The 15,254-nt window shown below is 53.6% G+C and overlaps 1 protein-coding gene across 2 annotated transcripts in view; it reads left to right on the top strand.

The window, feature by feature from the left end:
* TCF20 (transcription factor 20) overlaps positions 1–15,254 on the top strand; it is a 189,220-nt gene that overhangs the window by 55,436 nt on the left and 118,530 nt on the right. Inside the window, exon 1 of one of the 2 annotated variants that reach the window (XM_074391196.1) lies at positions 7,476–7,694. The exons of the other annotated variant lie outside the window; for it this stretch is intronic. The gene's annotated coding sequence lies outside the window, so the exon portion shown is untranslated. Of the gene's footprint in view, positions 1–7,475; positions 7,695–15,254 lie in introns of those variants that run through there. 2 annotated transcript variants of the gene reach the window in all.

A 15,254-nucleotide genomic window follows, 5' to 3' on the forward strand; every position in this document is an offset into this window, starting at 1 on the left:
GCTGGCCCCTGGCTGCTGGTTCCTCGGAGCTCTGCTGTGTTGAGAGGACATCAGAGAGCCTGTGCTGAGCCGCTTCTCGGGGAGCCCCCAGCCTCCTGCACATCCTAGGGCAGGGTATTTGGGGTCAGGAGTGGCAGAAGAGAGAGGATGAGGGAGGCAGGCCCTGCTGCAGGCTCCGGCCCACCTCTGGCCCTGGCCCCCAGCGAGGGTTGGGGCCCAGCCCTGTTTCCTGCTGGCCCCTGCCCCCCTGGCTGACCCCTGCTCCCCAAGCAGCAGCTGGCAGTGCAGGGGGCGCATGCGTGCGGCGGGAGTGAGCCGGCTGTGGAGAATTAATATTCCTGGAACATCGCCCCGGCCTCCTGCACACGCCGAGGAGAATATTACGGCGATTAGCGGTGGGAGTTCGGCCTGCACGCAATATCTGGATGGAGAATTCGGTGTGATTAATCTGGCGCTAAGTAGCAGCCTCCGGGGTCCGCAGGGCTCTGGCATGTTTGGAATAGGAAAAAAGCTCGGGAGCGGAGCAATTCTTTGGGGGGCTCTTTGGGGGTCTGCCAGGGTGGCAGCTGTGCCTGGGGCATGCTGCAGGCTCCTGGTGGCCCCAGGTGGGCAGATCATCCCTGGTTTGCTGCTGTCGGTGGACTGCCAGCAGATAAAAGTGTGCGTGGTTCAGAATCTCTGCCCATGTGACACCTGTCTCAGGCTTTTCTCTTTGGCCTCCTACTTTCAGGGTCGCCGACCCATGCTGGAGTTGTAGCATCACTGACACTTCACACCACCTTTCAGGGTCTCAGTTTCTTCATCTGTAGAACAGGATGCATAATTCCTACCCTGCCATCTCAGGGGAAAGTCACTATAATTTTTCACACTTCATGGAGAAGGAAACAGGCTCTGAGCATTTTGCACAGCCAGGCGTGGCTCTGTGCTGTGCAGATGTTAAGGATTATTGTTAATAATTCGACTAAGAACCTGAGTTCAGCAGCTACCAGTTCCTGTTGCTTTGTCTCTGCTCTTTGGGCAATGGCAGCTCTGGTTTTTGGAACCTTCCAGAGTGTGTCGGTGAGGTGTGGTGGCAGGGGATAGCACTGGTCTCCTCGTATGTAAAATGGGTATAGAAATAGCTCACTTCCCTGAAGTGGAGGCCCATATGAGAACAGCGAGTGCTTGGTTTAAGATCTGCTGTTCTGGGGCTGCTTTCTAGTCTAACTTGAGGCAGCAGTAGAGACCAGGTGAAACTGGTGTTGATGTGGGTCAGGGAACATCTGTTGGCCCGGCCTTCCTGCCAGTCACCAGCCCCAGCCAGGCGGCTTCGTTGAATAGAAGCATTGACCGCCAGGGCTGGAAAGAAGCTTCCTGATCTTCTTCCCCAGTGTCTTCACTTAAGAGCAAGGAAACCGAGGCACGGAGAAGGAATGAGGCCTGCCCAGGGTTGCACCAAAGTAGCGGTGTGGAGGGAGGATTGTGGTTTTTGGAGCCAGCCAGGCCTGCATTGACCTTGGACAAGTCTTTCTCTGGGCCTCAGTTTCCCTATCTGTAGAATGGGAACATTCTGCCAGCCTTTTGGGGTGGAAGAACAGTGTAATGGGTAAGGAACAGAGCAGACACTCTACTCTTTTTTTTTTTTTTTTTTTTTTTTGAGAGAGAGTTTCTTCACTCTTATTGCCCAGGCTGGAGTGCAATGGTGCGATCTCGGCTCACCGCAACCTCTACCTCCAGGGTTCATGTGATTCTCCTGCGTCAGCCTCCTGAGTAGCTGGGATTACTGGCATGTACCACCACACCTGGCTAATGTTTTGTATTTTTAGTAGAGACAGGGTTTCACCATGTTGGTCAGGCTGGTCTTGAACTCCTGACTTTGTGATTGGCCCGCCTCAGCCTCCCAATGTGCTAGAATTACAGATGTGAGCCACCGTGCCTGGCTCTTTTTTTTTTTTTTTTTTTTTTTTTTTTATATAGAGTGTCACTCTGTTGCCCAGGCTGGAGTGCAATAGCACGATCTCAGCTCACTGCAACCTCTGCCTCTCTCCTGGGTTCAAGTGATTCTCCCACCTCAATCTCATGAGTAGCTGGGACTACGAGTACATGCCATCATGCCTGGCTAATTTTTGTTTTGTTTTGTTTTGAGACGGAGTCTCACTCTGTCGCCAGGTTGGAGTGTAATGGTGCGATCTTGGCTCACTGCAACCTCCACCTCCTGGGTTTAAGTGATTCCCCTGCCTCATCCTCCTGAGTAGCTAGGACTACAGGTGTGTGCCACCACCATGCCCGGCTAATTTTTTTATTTTGAGACAAGAGTCTTGCCCTGTCACCAGGCTGGAGTGTAGTGGCACGATCTTGGCTCACTGCAACCTTTGCCTCCCAGGTTTAGCAATTCCCCTGCCTCCGCCTCCTGAATAGCTGGGACTACAGGTGTGTGCCACCAGGCCTGACTAATTTTTTGTATTTTAGTAAAGACGGGGTTAAACTTATTTTGAAAGCGCTAGAAACCAGTGGGGATTTGATCACAACTGGGGACTTTATGTCCACGTTCTGTTCCAACCTTTGCCTTCCTAAACAAGTGCAGATGGCAGCTACACATATAGCCCGTAAAGCTGTGGGATTGGACTTGGTTCCCGGGAGGAGCCCCATCTCTGGGGCAGCAGCAGCTATTTACATGGCCTCACAGGCATCAGCTGAAAAGAGGACCCAAAAAGAGATTGGAGATATTGCTGGTGTTGCTGATGTTACAATCAGACAGTCCTACAGACTTGAGCCCCAGATCTGTTTCCTACAGACTTCAAATTTGACACCCCAGTGGGCAAACTACCACAGCTATAAACTGAGGCAGCTAAGTCAAATTCATGAATACAGAACTTTGCCTGTTGTACATAGCCTATACAAAATGGGATTTCACCATGTTGGACAGGATGGTCTTGATCTCTGGACTTCATGATCCACCTGCCTTGGCCTTCCAAAGTGCTGGGATTATAGGCGTGAGCCACTGTGCCCAGTCATGCCTGGCTAATTTTTGTAGTTTTAGTAGAGACGGGGTTTCACCATGTTGGCCAGGCTGGTCTCAAACTCCTGGCCTCAAGTGATCCACCCACATTGGCCTCCCAGCGAGCTGGGAGTGAGCCACTGCATCTGGACAGCAGTGTGCTTTCTTAACAGGAAAAGGTCCAGTTTTGGGAGTTCCAGAGGGCTTTTGGAAGGGTGTCCAGCACATATGTCTGGCTTGCCTCCCTTTGCCCAGGGTGCTGGACTTGCTGAAACCTCTCGTGGTGAAGGAATTCCAGCATTGCACTTTTTCATTTCCTTGCTTCACGCCCTGTGGAACATTTCCAAATCTGATTTGCAGGACCTTTTTTTTTTTTTTTCCTTTGGCTAGGGAGGATTCAGACTTCCATGCAACTCACCATGCCCAGAAATGGATACTGGATCAATTGTCCTCACTCCCCCTTTCCCATGCAAGCAATGTAATGGCCTTTGAAAGGGGGTTGGTTTTCCAGCAGAATGGTCTGTGGTCTTGAGCAGCTAAATTTGAAACCAGGCTTTTCAGGAGGATCAATTGAACTCTGAAACAGCTGGACATAGTGCAAGGTGGCAGGGGTCAGGGAGAGGCAGGTGGGGCTCCTTGGGCTTGGCTGTGCCTTCACTGCTGACTCCTCAGTGCCGGGAACAGTAAGAGCTCACACAAGCGCTGCTTGAATGAGTGCATGCATGCATGAGAGGATGGATCCATGCTACGATGAGATGCAGCAGAGTATGTTGGATAAAAGCCTTGGCTCTAGAGCTAGACAGCCTGGAGTAGAACCCCAGCTCTGCTCTTTGTTAGCGGTGTGACTTTGGGTAACTCAGTTCAGTTCTCTGGGCCTCAGTTTGCTCATCTGTGAAATGGTTAGACTAGATGATTCCAACACTCCTCCCAGCTCAGATGTTCTGGTTTCTTTATTGGCCTTCATCCCCAAGAATAACGTGTCCAAAACAAAGGCTTGGTGCTCTCTGATCCCTGTAGCTCAGTCACCATGCTCCCAAAAACCTGTGCTCCCAAATAGAGGCAACATGGCCTCTCTACCCAAATGTGCCAGGGAGTTACCAATGTGAAAATGTGCTTTTTTACTTTTGGGGGTTGGGTGCCTAATCCTCCTGTCCATGCATTTGACCCCTCCTCCCCTCCTCCCAGCCGTCCTGATCCAGCTTACATACCTCCTCCTCCAGGAAGCCTTCCCTGATGCCAACTCCCAGCTGCACTCCTTTCAAGGCCCTTCTCTGCGACGTCTGCTCTTGGCTTGGGATCCCACCTCACTCATGTTAGGGTGTGTGTGTGAGGTTATTAAATAATTGTGCACATGTGTCCTCCACGGTTCAAGGGGACTGAAGGGAACCCACATCTATATTGCTTATCTGTGAAGTGCCTGGCCTGGTGCCAGGAGGCACATTGGCACTCCTTGTCTGAAATGACCCACTCAAAATCTCAGTGGCATAAAGGAGGAAAATGAGGCTTGGCAAGCTTATTTGGAGGCTAGTCTCTGATCCCCTGAAGCTCAGTTTCTTCCCACTGCCACACCCCCTCTCTCTCGGACTGTGCTCTGTCCGGACTGTGCTCTGTCTTCCGGATACCTTGGAGACCCTGATCAGATAAAGCAATTATGCTGGCTGCTAACTGGGATCAGCTCCTGCTGAGAGGCCTCGCCACTCTAAGCATTTTGCATCCCTTATCTCGTGTAATCTCATAGCAGCCTTATAAGGTAGGTCTTATTCTTATCCCCGTTTTACAGGTGGAGCATGTGTGGCTCTGAGAAGTCACTTGCTCAAGGTCACACAGGAAGGAAGTGGTGGAGCCAAGATTTAAAACTAGACAGCCTGATGTAGGTGCCTGCCAAATTGAATTGCAGTTCTTCAATCCACTATTTCAGTCAGCCTTGCCTGGGTTCCTCAGGGCATAGTTCTTGGTACACACTGTGTGGGTCCGAGGACGAGGGGCAGAGGATGACAGACCGGCGTCCTTGGCTGATCTCAAAGCCCCACTGGGAAGGGGCAGGTACAGTTCTGCTGGGGTCTTGTGAGGGTCTGCACTGTGCTGAGACCCTTGGAAGGAACATTGTTACGCTGTCAGCTTCACGTAGGGTGGGGTGGGCTCAGAGGGGTCAGTGGTTGACCTAAGGTCACCTAGCGAGCAAGTTGGGGACCAGGATTTGAACTCGAGCAGCTGGCCTCAGAGCCCCTATCCCTTTCCACCATTTCTTCCTGCCTTCCAGGACACCGCATATGAGCTGCTGTGGGGGACAAGCATAGAAATGGGTATTTGACTTGGACTTGGGGTGCGGGTCAGGCTTCTTAGAGGAAATCATGTAAGTCGAGACCCTCATGTAACACAGGAAGGGGTGGGAGTAGGGGGAGGAGAGGTGTTTCCAGCAGAGAGAACAGCATGTGCAAAGGCCCGGAGGCAAGAGAGCATGTTGTTGTTGTTGTTGTTGTTGTTGTTGTTGTTTTGAGATGGAGTTTCGCTCTTGTTACCCAGGCTGGAGTGCAATGGCGCGATCTCGGCTCACCGCAACCTCCGCCTCCTGGGTTTAAGCAATTCTCCTGCCTCAGCCTCCCGAGTAGCTGGGATTACAGGCACACGCCACCATGCCCAGCTAATTTTTTTGTATTTTTAGTAGAGGCGGGGTTTCACCTTGTTGACCAGGATGGTCCCGATCTCTTGACCTCTTGATCCACCCGCCTCAGCCTCCCAAAGTGCTGAGATTATAGGCGTGAGCCACCGCACCTGGCCAAGAGCATGTTTTTTAAAGATAACTGGGTTCAGTGGCTCACACCTTTAATCCTAGCACTCTGGGAGGCTGAGGTAGAAGGATCACTTGAGTCGTGAGTTTGAGATCAGCCTGGGCAACATAGTGAGACCCTGTCCCTACAAAAAAATTAAAAAACAACAACAACAACAAAACAAAGAAAACAGAATGAAGGTTTGTTGTGGTTTCGTCACTCGCATTTGCAGTTGCACTCTTTGAGTAGTCAGTTTATCTAGAAGGGTTTACTGAATTGTGTGGATTCAGTACCATATTAGGTCTTAAATGCAGACCCAGCCTTTGATAGGGGTAGGGAGTGGTGCATTGCTCTGTGGTGATCCCAAGGACTGAGGTGGGAACACTAGCCCAGGATTTGGGAGGGACCAGGAGGTATGGAAGTACTTTATAGTCAGTGGGAGCTGCCTTGTGTCCTTACCTATAACCCTGACATCCTAGATTTGGGAAGGATGAAATGAGATAACCAGGACTTGGCGCTTAGTAGGCCCTCACCAGATGCCAGGCACAGAAGCTCAGTGGCAGGCATGTGCCAAGTTTGGGGCAGCCAGTGGTCAGCAGCCCAGCTTGCCCTGTGGAACCAGGGAAGAAGGGAAGAATACTGCTATGGAGTAGACAGAGCAGGGTCTGGAGGGGCCCTGGGCCAGAGCAAGCACGACAGAGTGAAGTACGTGGCCTCCCACTGGAGGGCAGAGGTGGGAGCACTGGACAGGGAAGGCCCCACCAGGCCAAGGATGGCTTGAGCAGCTCTGGAGTAGGCGGCTCAGGCCAAGGATCTTGCTGTGGTCCTGAGTCCGGGCAGTGGACACTCGGGTCTCTGTTTTGTCCCAGTGCTTCCTGGGCCTTGGTTTCCCCATCTTGACACGGGGCATTGGTATTTACCTCCGAGGCATTGCCGTAGGGTAAGAAGGTGGGTGTGAAGTCTGTGCTGGGCTTGCAGGAGGTAGGTGCTCAGCCTCTTGGAACGAACGTTGCTGGTGTACACAGAGAAACACAGCCGGCACCCCAAGCCAGGCCTCCTCTTGCTGTGGCTTCCCTGAGATGGGACTTGGGACAAAGGGTGGTTAGGACTGCCATGCCCTGCCCTTTCCAAGCCCACCTTTGTAGGGGGCAGTGTGGGCTCACTCCAGTGGCCCATGAAGCCTTTAAGAAGCCCTGGAGCTACCCAGCCAGCCCTTTAGGCTCTGAGCCCCTTTGGTGGACTCACATCCCAGCTCACCTTTTTGCTCTGCAGCCTCAGAGATGTCCTTCTCTTTCTGAGCCTTACCAGGTAAAATGCAGCCCTTTCTGGTCTTCATGACCACCACCTAAGGTGCTTGGTGCAAGTCCCCAGCACACAGTAGGTGTTCTGTGAACAGTCCCGCTTGCTTTTACGCTGCAGTCTCCAAGCACAGCAGTGAGCTGCGATTCTCACCTGTGGTGGGCATTCGCCCCTTTTAAGCCATTTGCTCTGGGGCCAATTATAAATAGACACATAATCGCCCCTATCTATAGAGACAAGACATACTCTTCAGATGAGCCCGCCCCTCCCCTGCCCCCCTCCATGCTGGCACGCGCTCTCCGCAGTTGAAGGCGACGGAGGGATCTGGTGCTCCCCTCCCTCCTCCATCCATCCATCCCTCCTCCCCGCTGCTCCTCCATCTCCACCCTGCAGAGGTGAGATCGGCAGGGGCCGTGATGTCAGAGGCTCAGCTGATGTCACCGCCCCGGCCCTGTGACTTCACTTGCCGGCTTGGGCAGGAGGAGCCACGAGGAGGCTGAAAGCTGAGAAACTGGCCCCTTTCCTTTTTCTTCTCCTTTTTTCCCTTTCCCCTCCTCCCCCGCTTCAGCTCGGGAGTTGTTTTCCTCCCCGTGGTCGCCAGGCTGGCAGGGGGTCTGGGGCAAGGGCCAGGGAAGGATGCTGCTGCAAAGGTAACGGTGTGCGCGGTGCCTCTCCCGCGGTCGTGAAAGTTTGCTCTGGCGTGTGAGGCGTGCCCGCTGGGTGCTCCGCCTCGCCTCGCTGCCCTGGCCCGAGGCTCCCCGGGGACGGGCAGGGGCCAGGCCGGGCCAGGGCAGGGCTGGGCAGGGGCCTCCCGGGCGGCCTTCACTGCCTTGTCCCCATCAAAGGCCGCAGCTGCTCGAGTGGCGGCTGCAGCTTTGAAACTGCCATAAAGAGCGATGGAGGGCGGGGAGGCGGGGGATGTTCAGAGCAGTGCCCAGGAGGGTGGCCAGGAGAGGAGGGGCCTGAGGGGGCTGCTCGGGGAGCGCGGCAGCAGCAGGGGCGTGAAGGGCAGGGCCCCGGGTCACAGTCCCAGGGGCGGAGTGCCCGCCCCTGTCCCCTCCGGTCCAGGTCCAGCCGCTGTGCGCTGCTGGCCCGGGTGTGAGGGTGCAGAGCGGCGGGGGGCGGGGGTGGGGGCTGGCTGCTCCCTCTCCCCCCCCCCAACTATTTCCAGGCATGTTCTTCCACCTCCAGCAGGCCATTTGTCAGCGGTGGTGGGGGACAAAAGAGGGGCAGTGGGTGGTCTGCTGCGAGTTGGGCGATGGGCACGGAGCGAGGGCCGAGAGAAACGCCAACAATGAAGAGGCAGATCGAGGGCTTTGCTCATTCAGGCTGTCGAGGGAGCCGTCATTTTGTGTTAGCGTGTGTGTGTCTGAGGTGGGAGGAGGAGGAGAGGGGAGAATGACAGGAGAAGGATTATGACATTGTGTTGTCTCTGTTTGTGGTAAATGCAAATTTGGCACCAGTGGTTTCCCGGGAAAAGCAGCAGCAAGTAACCCAGGCCGAGGCCCTGGCCCAGACCCACAGAGGGAGCCTGTGCGGGCGGCATGGGGCTTTATTTGGCCCTCCCTTTTTTTCTATCTGGCGTGCGCTTCTACCGTTTATTTTACAGTGAAGAGCTGGAGACAGACAGGCCGGGACACTGCAGCCCCTCCTCAGCTCACCCCAGAGGAGGCCTGGGCAGCTCTCCCAACCCCCAGGTGCTGTCCCAGCTCCCCGCCCACTCCCCCCTGCCCCAGGTCTCTGCCTCCAGCCAGGGTCATCTTTCCATCGTTCTCTTTGCCTGGGCCGCCTGAGGTCTCTGAAGGCTACTTGTGCCCACAGCTGCTTCCCAAGCGTGACCAGAGACAGAGAACCTGGGACTGAGGCTGGAATGGGGCTTTGCAGAATGAAGGTCAGGGCTGGGCACTACCCCGGCTGCAGTGCTGGCTGGCTCGCTGGCCTGGAGGTTGGCAAACATCTCTGCAGCCAGGGGCTGTTGGCAAAGCGTCCTGGACCTGGACTCCTCTGATGGGCCCATGAGGGCAAGGGAGCTTGAGCCTGCCCTGGGCCAGGAAGCGGCCATGCTTAAGCTTCCGGGCTGCCACAGGGCTCAGGCAGTTGCAGTGACATGGACACAGGTGGACAATGTGTTTAGAGCAGGCCACCAGAGAATGAATGGCGGAGTGAATTTTACCAGGGCCAGGCTGTAGCTCAGACCCCAGCAGGGACTGTGAGTTCTAAGCTGAGAAAGCCAGGGCAGGAACATCTATAGGTAGAGGGTTGGGGAAGGCTGTGGCCCTCCTTCCAGTCTCCCTTCCTCTAGAGTTGGTTCCCTCACCTGACCTCATCACCTCCTCTTTTGGCTGGTCAAGTCTTCTGGTCTCAATTCACCTCCTCCAGGAAGCCTTCCCTGTCCTCCTCTCGGGTGGGCTTGGGTCCTGTGCCTGGACCACCTTTTGTGCCCTCTCACAGCCCTGACCACACAGAGGTGGGTCTGTCTCCCTGTTAGGCCTTTGGGCACAGAGCCTGGGTGACCGTCCTTGGGTACAGGGACATTAAGGCCTCCCGAGCTCTGTACCCCTGGCACCTGCCCAGAGCTGGGCATAGAGGAACTTTGTACCTGGAACTCAGAGGAGCAGACTCAGACTCAGATCCCCCAGGAAGTGGGACCACCAGGATGGAACAGCTGTCCTCTCCTCATGTCCTAGATGGTGTGATGGGCTCAACTTTCTTTGGGCAAACCCACCCCAAGGGGGGTTTTCCCCAGAGAAATCTTTTCCCTGTGTACCTCTGTGTATTCAGATGGGGAAATCAAGAGAGGCTTCACAGAGGAAGTGGCATTTGAAGGCCTTGAAGAGTGAGTAGCAATTTGCCTTGCTAAGGCAGGAGAGGGTGTACCATCAGAGGGAAGTGCGAGAACAGTGTACCCAGGGTGTAAGAGGCAGGCTGCGCTGTGTAGCTGAAGCTGTTGGAAGGGAAGAGTGGGAAGAGGCGGCAACAGTGGAAGTGGGGCCCTTGTTTCACTGGCTGGGGGAGCCACTTCCAGAGGGAGACCCTGACCTGATGACAGACTGGGTGGTGCCAGACGGACACCACGGCCATTGCAAACTCGCCTCCTGGATGTGTCTGCGTCTTAGCAACTTTGGACCCGTTTTCAGGATCTTGCAAAGCTGGCCTCTTCAGGCTGCCTTGTGCTAAGATTCCCAGATGGCCCCAGATTTGAATTTAAGGACCAACTTGGGTCTTTTTTTGATTTGGAGTCTCAGGACCAGTCCAGGCCACATTCTGAGCTGGAACATAATTGCTGGGGAAGCAGTTTGGATGCCAATCAAAGGGTGAGGGGTCTAGGAGCAGCTCCTCCAGCCTGGGACCCTGAGATGACTGGAGGCTCCTGTGGGAACCTGGGGTGGCTAGTCCCCCAGACCTATCCCTGACAGAGATGACAGCACAGAGGGGTGGTCAAAGTCCTGGGGCCAGACCTCCTGGGTTCAAGCTTGCCTCTGCCATTTCCTAGTTGTGTGGCTTTAGGAAAATTACCTGCTCTCTCTGAGTCTTTATGTTCTGGGGTAATAATAATACCTATATCACAGGGTGGCTGAGGTGAAGATTACATGAGATCATTCTCACAAAGCAGTCAGCCAGAGCCTGGCTCCCAGGGGGCACTGAATAATTGTTAGCTTAAAAAAAGAGGCCCCACAGAGTGAAGGCTCTAGCACCTAGTATCTGGGGGCTAATCACTCAATCTATCTAATCTTTAGTTTCCCTAGTTGTAAAATGGAGATGGCCATCATGTCTGGTAATAATAGCCAAGACTTACGAGCACTTACTGTGAGTTTTGCAGGCTCTGTACTAGTTGCCTAACAATGTATTAGCTTACTTAATATTCTCTCCCCACTCTGAGCTACATGTAGGGTCAGAGCAGGGGCCTGGGCAGCCTAGAAGTCAAAAGTGTGCATAGAAGAGCCCAGAAATTCAGTATTTAATAGATGAGGCTAAACCAGCCCCCTTGGTTAGCAAAGGCAAGAGCAGAGGGAAGTGAATGGCGGGAGTGTGAGGCATGGAGACCACACAGGCCCACTCACCACTGTCAGTGAGCTGCCTCGGGCTGGACACCCCTCAGACGTGGCAGAGCCACCTACACCCCGTGGGGCCTTGAGCAAGTCGTGACCACCATCCTGGACTTGCATTTCCCTGTGTGATGCAGACTTGGGTCTGTTCACCTCTCAGGCCCATCACTGCTCTAAGGGGCTGTGATTCTCTTGTTGCTTTGATTTTCTTGGAAGGTTTCCATGTAGGTAGTGACTTGGGCGGTATCATCGGCCCATTGATTTTTCCAGAAAGGATGCTTTCTTCCCTCCCACTCTGCACTCAGCCCGCAGATGAGCGACCTCTTGCCCAGCCTTCCCATTTCTCCTCCTGTCCCTGCTAGTACCTCACCTGGTCTGGGCTGGGGGATCAACAGGGCCCAGCCCAGTAGCAGCTTTCCAGAGGGCATGCGAGACCTGTAGACACCACACCCCATCACATGTGAGGAGCACCTGAGGTGGTGTCCACGGGGTTGGGGAGCCACATGCAGCCCATACGTGGCTTTGTGAGCCTCATTGCCACAGAGGCCCCCAGCGGCTCATTCACTCCTCCTCCTCCCCTCAGCACGAGCTGTGGGATCAGACAGGTGTGGCTTCTTCCTTGCTCCTCTGCTCCGTCTGCTGGGTGACTGCAGGCACCACATGTCCCTGAGCCTGTTTGCTCAAGGGATGAATGATCCCACCTCATGGGGTGCCTGATGCTGGAATGAAGATGGCAAAGGCACTTAGAAGCATAGTCACTGATTGAACTCTGTGTGCCTGCAGCCCTCAGTAGGGGGTGATGTTAATGTCCCCGTTCTACAGGTGAAAAGGCTGAGGCTGCAGGGGCTTAGGGAGCTTGCTGAAGGTCACATTGGCCTCCGTCCTTCCTTTCTTTTTAACACCCACCTACTACCAAGAAGTCACAGAGCCCATCTGGGGCAGGACGGGTAAAGGAAGCCCAGAGAGCCCTCAGGGAGGAGGCTGGGGAGACACAAAACTTCTGAAGAGGTGGCTACCACGCATGCTTGTCATCTGCCCACAGCAGGATGTATTGATAATGGGAATAATGGTCATCAGGTGGGCAGGGCAAGAGGTGCCCTGTACTGTCAGGGCCCCTGAGGAAGATTCAGTCTTGGTTCCCTCTTAACATGTTTCTGCTCACCTTTGCTCAGGGCATGGGGTTGCTTAAGGGCAATGCATGGGTTCAGATCAGCTTCTGCACTCACCTGCTATGTGATCTCAGGCTAATTATTTATTGCTCTGAGCCTCAGTGTTCACGCCTGTATGTGGGGATGGTCATTGTAATAGTGTTGTGAGGACGTTGTGAGTGAACGCACGTAATGCACTTAGCACCATGCCCAGCTCACAGGAGAGCTCTAGGAGTCCTCTTGAATCAACCTTGCCTTCCCTCAGCACCCGCTGTAAGTCAGCGCCAAGCCCAGGCAGCCTCTTCCTGTGCCCTGGGCTAAGCCGCCAGCCTGGTGGCCTGGGAGCTGAGCGGCGCTGCGCAGGGGGAAGAGCCTCTGAGAATTGGTGTGTTGGCTCCCACTGCTGGTGCGACAGACATCCTGAGGAAATATGTCACTTTACAATAGTTTTCAAAGAAATTTCTAGAAAGCTCTTTTAACGCTATGGGGCCATCCATAGCCTGGACTTTTGTTAGGTCCTGGTCTGTTTTGTCTTGATTTGCTGAGGACCTGCTCTCTCCTGGACCTCAGTTTCCTCATCTGTAAAGCAGTAACCACACAGCTCAGAGGGCTGCCTATATGAGATGAGACTGCTTCTGTGAAACATGCTTTGTAACCTCAAGAGCACCTTACAGATCTTTTGGTTCTGTTTCTGGTCATTTAAGAGATGGCCATGGGCAGATGCCTGGGCAGGATCATACTGTGTGCTGAGGCTGGGTGTACGCAACAATGCAATGCCAGCTTGGTTCTCGGGCTCCCTGAGTCATGGCCTCACCTAAACTCTTGAACTCTGTAATTTCTAGAGAACGTGAAAGGCTTCGCAGGCAGCCTTGCTCCTTCGCAGGGAAATGCTGGTAAGCGTCTTGTCCTGGTCACTGGTTCATCCCACCTGTGTTTTTGGAGCAGCTCCATGTGCTGGGCACTGGCCTGGCTGATGGGGATGAAGCCGAAGACCAGAAGTCAGCCTTGCCTTTGAGAGCTTGGTCTAGGAAAAGGGATATGGACAGTCACACCGAAAACCCTGATGACTGCGATTCAGGGTGACTTGGCACAGGGCCTGGCCTTCTCAGAAGAGGCTCAGCCACAGGGCAGGATCGCGTCTAAATGCATATTGGCTTGTGTCCTCTGCTCAGAATCCTTCATTATCTCTCTTTGCCCAGGGATAAAGTGGCAAAGCCTCTGTGGCCTGTGCTGTCCTGCTCCAGCTGCATCTCCAGCTTTCTCATTTCACTTCAATTACCCTGCAGGCCTCCATGCCCTTCCTGGAAATCTACTTGCTCCCTCCTACCGCAGGGCCTTTGCCCAGGCCACGCCCTCTGCCTGGAGCTCTCCTCCAACTTCATCACATGGTTATTTCCTATTTGTCTTTCAGGTCTCAGCTTAAATGTCCTAGATCCCCAAGGCTTGGGGTCCCTATTATACACCTGCTGTGCTCCTGCCACACTTACTAATGTGTATCATGATTATCAGATGATTTTTTTTTTTTTTTTTTTTTTTTTTTGAGACAGAGTCTCACTGTCACACCCAGGCTGGAGTGCAGTGGTGCGATGATCTCAGCTCACTGCAGCCTCCACCTCCCGGGTTCAAGTGATTCTCCTACCTCAGCCTCCCGAGTAGCTGGGACTACAGGCACCCACCACCACACCCAGCTAATTTTTGTATTTTTACTAGAGACAGGGTTTCACCATGTTGGCCAGGATGGTCTTGATCTCTTGACCTTGTGATCTGCCCACCTCAGCCCCCCAAAGTGCTAGGATTACAGGTGTGAGCCACCGGGCCCAGCCCCAGATGATTATTTATGTGATGATTCTTTTTTTGACTACTCCATGGCATCATAAGCTTCATGACCACAGAGACTCTTGGGATCAATGCTTGTCCTATAATAAGGGCTCAGTCAATGATGAATGAATGAATAAGTGTTAAGGTAAGAGTTTCCGGAGGAGGAGGTGGCATTTGAGTAAGACTTGAAAGAGGGTATAATTTCAATCTGTAGGGAAGGGGGAAGAGCATTCCTGCTGCAGGGAGCAGACAGGCACAGGACAGGAAGCCAGCTTGTCTAGTTAGGAAGAGAGGCAGAATGAGACCTGGGAGAGAGGTTTGGAGAAGCAAGTAGAGCCAAAGAGGGCATTGTATTCCAGGCTGATAGGAATAAACCTGAATGTGAAGTCACTCAGGACCCACTGACGACTTCTGAGCCAGGGAGAGAAAAGTCAAAATGGCTTTGGATAACTGTAATGAATCCACCGCAGAGACAGGTGGGCAGGGCAAAGTGGCTCCAGTCAAGAGGACCAGTTAAGAGTTGGAGAATCCACAGCTCCTGCTGCTTTCTGTTCCCCTGGAATCAAATGTGATTTGGCAGTTATCCCCAGGAACTCACAGGGAGATGCAGGGCAGTGATGAGGAACCTCACAGGGCATGGCCGCTTCCTGAAAACAATCACCCTGGCGTCAGGGCAGCTATTCTGAGTTACTGGAGGGAGAGACAGAGTGGATTGAGCAACGGCATCTGCGTTTCCTGGCTTCTCCTGTTGAGAAGGCAGCATCCAGCTCTGCATCCCTGCACCTGCCTCCTGGTGCTTTCTATTAATAAGTGGCCGAGGAATCTCAACACTGAAAGACCAACCTGTGGCAGAAGATGAACAAAAATATTTCTGTCAAATGCCCAGCAAACAAGACTCCACACCTCTGTGGGGAACCAGCAGATCGTCAAGAGTCAGGACTCTTGAGGACCTGAGGACTAATTCCAGTGCCATCACTTAGCAGCTGTGCACCTTCATGCATCTTCTTAGTGACTCTGGGCTTCCATTTCTTCATTTGTGAAAATGGGGACTGCCCTGGTGTTGTGAAGACTAAAGTTAAGTGACATATATGGAGCCCCGAGCACGGGGAACACTGGAGACTCAGGAAGTAGTGGCCGTTATCATGGCTGCGTTTTTCTCCACGGTTTGAATTCTTAGCAGGAAGCTTGGGTTTCAGGC

Source organism: Saimiri boliviensis, chromosome 21 (assembly GCF_048565385.1).
Source record: "Saimiri boliviensis isolate mSaiBol1 chromosome 21, mSaiBol1.pri, whole genome shotgun sequence".
NCBI classification, from domain to species: domain Eukaryota; kingdom Metazoa; phylum Chordata; class Mammalia; order Primates; family Cebidae; genus Saimiri; species Saimiri boliviensis.